Source organism: Phyllobates terribilis, unplaced genomic scaffold (genome assembly GCF_046119375.1).
Source record: "Phyllobates terribilis strain yellow unplaced genomic scaffold, ASM4611937v1 Scaffold_451__1_contigs__length_1474165, whole genome shotgun sequence".
NCBI classification, from domain to species: domain Eukaryota; kingdom Metazoa; phylum Chordata; class Amphibia; order Anura; family Dendrobatidae; genus Phyllobates; species Phyllobates terribilis.
Window position 1 is genome coordinate 238,880 of NW_027363211.1, and position 8,571 is coordinate 247,450.

Genomic DNA, 8,571 nt, shown 5'->3' on the forward strand with positions numbered 1-8,571 from the left:
AGTGATGATAATGTCTGTAAAGTGCTGTGAAATTAATGGTGCTATATAAGTGAGTAAAATAAATAAAGATAGATGGAAGTGCTACATAAACATTTATCAAACATCGTGCAACACTTTGATACATTTGGCACAAATAATGGTAACACAACCACAAGCAAAACTGACCTGAGAAAGTCCCTTTATGATACATTTTTCAGAAAGAATTTGAAAGATTTAAAGCGTTAGAAATGAAGAAGATTATCCAATATCACCGAAAAAGGAAAAGTCTCCAGATGTCTTTATGCCGGATGCCGGTCTGTGTCCATACCTAAAGAAGAGCTGCCAAAAGAATGGGAAAGGAATCCTTTAGTAAACATAAATATCCATTGGGGTTTTAGGTGTTAAAAAAATGATCATATGAAAGATTTTGTGATCTGCGGTTACATGATTGTAATAACAACATTAAAGCCCCATTCAGATGTACAGGTTTTATCCATGAGAAACTGAGCAGAACGATATATAGGTTTGTGGGAGAAGATTCAGTATAAATTGTAATTTATTCATTAGATTTGAGAGTCCTCAGTGGTTGATACCTTTAATGGCTAACTGAAAAGATGATAACAAATTGCAAGCTTTCCAGACTACTCAGGCTTCTTCATCAGGCAGACCTGAGACCTGAGTAGTCTGGAAAGCCCGCAATTTGTTACCTTTTAATGGCTAACGGAAAAGATGGTATCAACCACTGAGGACTCTCAAATCTAAATACTCTTCTATCTACTGGCTAATACGGTACAAAGATAGATGTTTTTCCTGTATCAATTTATTCAGTGGAATCCTGCTGTTTGTACAGATGAGTCCAGTGGGCGGTCCTACTAGTGATTGACAGCTATCTTTGCCTGCATGGTCATACAGGGAACTGTCAATCACTTAGTAGGACCGCCCACTGGACTAGTGTACATACGGCAGGACTTTTCACTGCATAAAATGCCAGTTTTGCTGACTCTCTTCCCACAGATTTGTCTATCAGTCTGATCAACTTCTCTGCTCTACAACACCCCCTACAGATCTTATACCATTTCAGCATGACAGGTTCCTTTAATCACCTGCAGATGACATAAGTAGCCATGTTCTGTGTGGCTTACGGAGGGGCTTGATTGCTTGTCAGCTTCAAACAGGTTTCATTTCTTCTGATTCGTTGTAGCCGAGTTCTAAACTGTATTAAGAAATTCATTTCTCTGTTTATTTCTACTAGATGTCGGGGAAGCTTGGAACAAATGTGGAAAGTGTTCTTCAAGAAGTTGTCAGGAGGCTTCCACCGTGAGTACGGACTAATGCGGCTCTATCCATCTTCTCTTTATTAAAGGGAACCTGTCACCTTGGAAAATGCTATGTACCTGCAGGTATAGGGTTAATCTGCAGATAAATATTGTTACAATGCTGCCCTGCCGCCTTATTGATAGTGTAGGTACCGGGAGAAAATTAACTTCTTTCCTCCCTGCAGCCGCCGGCCTTCACTCATCGTTGTGCACGGAGCGGCTACAGTCTTGGATCACAGCACCGCTCGCTATATCAGGGGCGACGGCTGTAAACCCGGCCCGGATTTTGATTGACAGCTTGCTCTGCACAGATGCGCTGCAGAACCACTTAGAATCTGAGTGAAGGAGTAGTATGTTCACAGATAGAGAATATGGCTCATCCACGTGCAGATCTGCTCCACGTCCGATTACATATTTGTGGGAGAAACCCTAGTGGCAGCCTCCTATTTCTGACATGGATCCTCTAGCACTATTTGTGAACCTGCGGCTTCCAGCATAACTTGATGAGAGACTGTCAGTCTGCTGGGACCTGTAGTTTCACTACAGCAGGAGTGTCACAAGCTGCGGACCTCTGCTCACTCCAGCACTGGTCGGCATTTTCAGCACGTGAACGTACGCTATGCTTTCTAGAGACACAAGGGTGTAGATAATTTTATCAAACCCTTGACTGTAAGTTTGAACACTAAGTGGATTATATTGTTCCCACAGTTTCAGTTTTGGACCATTTAAGGGGAATTTAAAGGGTTCTGGCCACTGATTTTCCTTAAAGGGGATCAGTATCCCTGTATGTCTTTGTATATACTTGATAAAGACCTATAACAGGTCGAAACGTTATGTGATGGCGGAATAAACTTTGTCTTTTTTAATTCATCACTCTGGACTGAACGCGGTTTACTTACCTTTATCCCCCTTAACAGGATGTCTTATTTTTGTGTTTTTGTCCCAAGATTGAAAAGGGCAGCCCTCTTAAAGCCCTGCTGTTTGACTCCACGTTTGATCACTACAGAGGCGTCGTAGCAGCATCGCCCTGTGTGGAGGTGACGTGTGTAAAGGCAATAAAATCGTGTCTGCCCACTCTGACAAGTGCTATGAAGTCAATGAGGTTGGCTTGGCATACTGACCCCAGAGGAAGTGCCAGCCGAAAAACTACGTTTTTTTTAAATAATTTTATTAGCCTTTCCCTCTGTCTTCACCAATCAGCCCTCTGTATTGATGATCAGATCAAAGATCTAGACAGGGATTGTCTCACGCTGCATCTCCTTCCTGATTGTATCACTGAGAAGACAGAAGCTGCCCCATCCCATTCTCAAAGAAATGCAGAACCCAATGCATCTGCTGTCCGTGATCCGCTTATTGTCAGAGGACATCATTAGGGACTGCATTTTCTCATTGCTTAAGAAATTGTTGGGGGATCCTGCTAATTGCTGAATAATAAAACTGCAGCACCGCTCCATTTAAAGCAGTGTTTCCCAAACTCCAGTCCTCATGGCCCCCAACAGGTCAGGTTTTCAGGATTTCCTCAGTATTACACATGTGATGAAAGTATCATCAAGGAATCCGGAATTCTCTCACCTGTGCAATACTATGGAAATCCTGAAGACATGACCTGTGGGGGCCGTGAGGACTGGAGTTTGGGAAACACTGATTTTAAAGGGACTGTCAGCACAGAATGACTGTTGAAACCAAGTACAAGCGCTCCGTGAATCACGGCGTGGGCCAGTCCTTTATATACACCTTCCCACCTGCTTGTTTTACCTCTGTCTCCTTCCTTCTCTGGTTCTATGAAGCCAGAGCTGTCAATCAAAGAAGAGGAGGGTGTGGATAGAGGGCAAACAAGCAGGTGGGAAGATAGATAGATAGATAGATAGATAGATAGATAACATTGCAATACAATATATTGGTAAAAGCAAAGCACATATACTAAATGAGAACATATACTACACTTGATGTTAGCCAAAAGGCCGAGAAGCGATAACCTGAATTGGTTTTGGCCTATGACTGCACCCTGTCTTCAAGAAGGCACCCATTGTAGGGATAGGGACAAAGACTTCCCTTAGGAGGACATGTTGTTCATCAATAGTCATCTTAAAACCCACAACTTTACTGCTTGTTGCAGCTGCAGCCCAAGCGTGCATTTTTAATCTGCATGAGTCTGCCTATTTTCAAACATGCTCCCCTCCCCCCCCAATGTCCCATGTACCTGCAGACAAGGGGATGGGGAGAGGATAACTAATTAGTGAACAAACAAGCGGCGGTCCACCTTCTTCCTAGTCTGCAGGCTCCCTGCAGACTGTAGCTGACTGCAGAAGCACAGCCAGATAAAGGCTAGGAGCCCATTATGACACGTGTAATGATGTTCCATTCTTCCATTCTTCCATTATTCCATTGTTCCATTGTCCCATTCTCTTGCATTATTCCATTGTTGCATTCACTCATTACATCTATTGCAAGCAATCTATCTGCCTGGGTGAAAACCAATAGGATGCTCTGATTGACAGACATAGGTAGCACTTTAAAACAACATCTCAGACCAAACTTTTTTTATCTTTTTTTCATCCACAGATAGAAAATTAAAGAAGTCAGTGCTCCACCAGAGGGAGCCAGCATTTCACTAAAGAAATCGTAACGGCCCCCACATTTTTTTTAAATGCGTGGTACTTAGCAACACCCAACTGATGGGACAGTTGAATTAAAAGAGTAGCAGCTGATAACAAGGCCACTGATTAGGTATATGGTGTATGTGCAAAGGTGTAGCAAAGGACAAATGCATTATTGCAGCTTATATCAGAAAGGAAGGGATAGAAAGATAGATAGATAGATAGATAGATAGATAGATAGATTGGATGGATGGAGGGGCATATACACCTATCCAGGATGGATGGATGGATGGCGGGGCATATACACCTACCCAGGATGGATGGATGTATGGATAGAGGGGGATATACACCTACCGAGGATGGATGGATGAATGTAAAAGCATATACATCTACCCAGGATGGATGGCTGGAGGGGCATTTACACCTACCCAGGATGGATGGATGTAGGGCCATTTACACCTACCCAGGATGGATGGATGCAGGGGCATAAACACCTACCCAGGATGCATGGATGGACGCATGGGGCTGAAGGGGGGGCAGGCTGGACACGTGGGGACATGGATGGACGCATGAGGCTGAAGGGGGGGCAAGTTGGACACGTGGGGACATGGATGGACACTTGGAGCTGAAGGGGGGGGCAGGCTGGACACGTGGGGACATGGATGGACGCATGGGGCTGAAGGGAGCAGGCTGGACTCGTGGGGACATGGATGGACGCATGGGGCTGAAGGGGGGGCAGGCAGGACACGTGGAGACATGGATGGACGCATGGGGCTGAAGGGGGGGCAAGCTGGACATGTGGGGACATGGATGGATGCATGGGGCTGAAGGGGGCAGGCTGGACACGTGGGAACCTGGATAGATGCATGGGGCTGAAGGGAGGGCAGGCTGGACAATTGGGGACATGGATGGACGCATGGGGCTGAAGGGGGGGCAGGCTGGACACGTGGGAACATGGATGGACGCATGGGGCTGAAGGGGGGGCAGGCTGAACACGTGGGGACATGGATGGACGCATGGGGCTGAAGGGGGGGCAGGCTGGACACGTGGAGACATGGATGGACGTATGGGGCTGAAGGGAGCAGGCTGGACTCGTGGGGACATGGATGGACGCATGGGGCTGAAGGGGGGGCAGGCTGGACACATGGTGACATGGATGGACACATGGGGCTGAAGGGGGGGCAGGCTGGACACGTGGGGACATGGATGGACGCATGAGGCTGAAGGGGGGGCAAGTTGGACACGTGGGGACATGGATGGACACTTGGAGCTGAAGGGGGGGGCAGGCTGGACACGTGGGGACATGGATGGACGCATGGGGCTGAAGGGAGCAGGCTGGACTCGTGGGGACATGGATGGACGCATGGGGCTGAAGGGGGGGCAGGCAGGACACGTGGAGACATGGATGGACGCATGGGGCTGAAGGGGGGGCAAGCTGGACACGTGGGGACATGGATGGATGCATGGGGCTGAAGGGGGCAGGCTGGACACGTGGGAACCTGGATAGATGCATGGGGCTGAAGGGAGGGCAGGCTGGACAATTGGGGACATGGATGGACGCATGGGGCTGAAGGGGGGGCAGGCTGGACACGTGGGAACATGGATGGACGCATGGGGCTGAAGGGGGGGCAGGCTGAACACGTGGGGACATGGATGGACGCATGGGGCTGAAGGGGGGGCAGGCTGGACACGTGGAGACATGGATGGACGTATGGGGCTGAAGGGAGCAGGCTGGACTCGTGGGGACATGGATGGACGCATGGGGCTGAAGGGGGGGCAGGCTGGACACATGGTGACATGGATGGACACATGGGGCTGAAGGGGGGGCAGGCTGGACACGTGGGGACATGGATGGACGCATGGGGCTGAAGGGAGCAGGCTGGACTCGTGGGGACATGGATGGACGCATGGGGCTGAAGGGGGGGCAGGCTGGACACGTGGAGACATGGATGGACGCATGGGGCTGAAGGGGGGGCAGGCAGGACACGTGGAGACCTGGATGGACACATGGGGCTGAAGGGGGGGCAGGCTGGGCACGTGGTGACATGGATGGACGCATGGAGCTGAAGGGGGGGCAGACCTGGACATGTGGGGACATGGATGGACCCATGGGGCTGAAGGGGGGGCAGGCTGGACACGTGGAGACATGGATCGTCGCATGGGGCTGAAGGGGGGCAGGCTGGACACATGGGGACCTGGATGGACGCATGGGGCTGAAGGGGGGGCAGGCTGGACACGTGGGGACCTGGATGGATGCATGGGGCTGAAGGGGGGGCAGGATGGACACGTGGGTACCTGGATGGACGCATGGGGTGAAGGGGGGGCAGGCTGGACACATGGGGACAAGGATGGACGCATGGGGCTGAAGGGAGGTCAGGCTGGACACGTGGGGACATGGATGGACGCATGGGGCTGAAGGGGGGGCAGGCTGGACACGTGGGGACCTGGATGGATGCATGGGGCTGAAGGGGGGGCAGGCTGGACACGTGGGGACCTGGATGGATGCATGGGGCTGAAGGGGGGGCAGGCTGGACACGTGGGGACTTGGATGGACGCATGGGGCTGAAGGGGGGCAGGCTGGACACATGGGGACCTGGATGGACGCATGGGGCTGAAGGGGGGGCAGGCTGGACACGTGGGGACCTGGATGGATGCATGGGGCTGAAGGGGGGCAGGCTGGACACGTGGAGACCTGGATGGACGCATGGGGCTGAAGGGGGGGCAGGATGGACACGTGGGGACCTGGATGGATGCATGGGGCTAAAGGGGGGGCAGGCTGGACACGTGGGGACCTGGATGGATGCATGGGGCTAAAGGGGGGGCAGGCTGGACACGTGGGGACCTGGATGGATGCATGGAGGTGAAAGGGGGCAAGTTGGACACGTGGGGACCTGGATGAACGCATGGAGGTGAAGGGGGGCAAGCTGGACACGTGGGGACCTGGATAGATATATGGGGTGGGGTGGGATGCATATATGGGGGGGCTAGGATGGATATATATAAATCAAAACTGTTAGATATATATATATATATTTATATATATATGATATAGATATATATAGATATATGGGACAGAATGGATATATGAAGGGGGGCAGGCTGGACACATGGAGGCCAGGATGGATATATGGGAGGGGCATAGGTTGCAAAGGATGCTCACCAGAGGGATATATTCCTGAAAAGGAGTCAATCATAATCAGTGTCCCGGGATTACGGCTCCAAAAATGAATTAAAGGGTTATTCCCATCTTCATAGATATTGTAAAAACCTGCACTTTTGCAATTTACTGCTTCTTGACATTTGCAGCCGTTCTTGAGATATTAACACTTTTCTTTTGTTTACAGATCGTTGCCTAGGAGACTGACCACCGCTGCTGTCTCGATAATAACCACTGTGCTGAAGTTGGCTGGGATTGGGAGGTAACAGCGCGCTCCAGCAAACCTGGCCCAGATTACTGATATATCCATTATTTGATGCATCTACCTTAAAAGCCTTGATTTGCTCTGTGATGGCAGAACACATGAGAACTATGCGGCTTTCCTTCTTTTCCTCGTCCACCGAATCCTTATCTTCAGACAGTGTCCGGTGTTGAGACGCCTTTTTGTTCTCCTCTTCTAACTTCTTCTGCTTCTGCTGAAATAGTTTCATCATCTTGTAGACCTCTCGGAAGAATTCGTCCACCTCGGCTTCCATGCTTTCTCCGTTCAGGTCAAGGAAAGTGCCGTCGATCCACCTGGAAGCGTGAGATTTTTCAAGACATATTTTGATAAGTTTCATGTTTTTAGCTCATCTATTACTGTTTATTCTGCTTTTTTTCTCTTCTACATCTATGGCTATGGTTGTCCCATAAATAATGTTTAATCACCTATCCACAAGGTTGTTGATAAATGTCTGATCACTGGGAGTCCGACTGCTGCAGCCCCCAGCAGTTTTGAAAGCGGTGGTCCTAGATACAGCTTTGTGAATGAAGCATGTGTGCATCTATGGGAGTGATGGTTACGCATGCGCATGACTGCTCCCATAGACATGAATGGAGTGCTGGCTATGCATGCGCACGATCACTCCATTCACACAGCAGACTTTGGAACCTCTGTCCTCAGTATTAGAGCACCCCTACCGATCATACATTTATCTCTTATTTTGCAGAAGGGATTGTCTGGCTTTGGGGTACAAGTCTACAGTCTATGTAACTGCAGACTTGTAAATCCTCACATTGCACGCACTGCGAGGATTTTCCGGTGCCGGGAACGGGCTGTTATGTGACCACAAGTATGTGATTTGCATACTTCTGACCACATTCCGACTAGACGTGTCTGGCTCCACTCAATGTGCTTGCATTGAGCAAGGCCGGATATGTCTAGTTGGGATGTGACCGTATATATGCAAATCACATACTTGCTGTCACACGCCTGTGCTCCCGATGCTGGAGAATCCTTATTACGCGCACAGTACACATGCTGTGAGGATTCACATGTCTGCAGTCACATGGAGTGACTGCAGACTTGTGCCCCAAGGCCGGACAGCCCTTTAATAACACATAATCCCCTTGTAATATATGCAAGACTTTTGGCGCTTGGTTATTTCCAGGACCGAAGAACAGTGATGGGGACAGAACGATTGGTTATTAGATATACTTTGTCCCTATAACATTACAAGGGGCGAAGTGCTGTAGTTAAAGA

The 8,571-nt window shown here is 49.5% G+C and overlaps 1 pseudogene; it reads right to left on the reverse strand.

The window, feature by feature from the left end:
* Positions 1-3,166: 3,166 nt before the first annotated feature.
* Positions 3,167-3,268, reverse strand: LOC141229019 (U2 spliceosomal RNA; annotated as a pseudogene).
* Between the last annotated feature and the right edge of the window lie 5,303 nt (positions 3,269-8,571).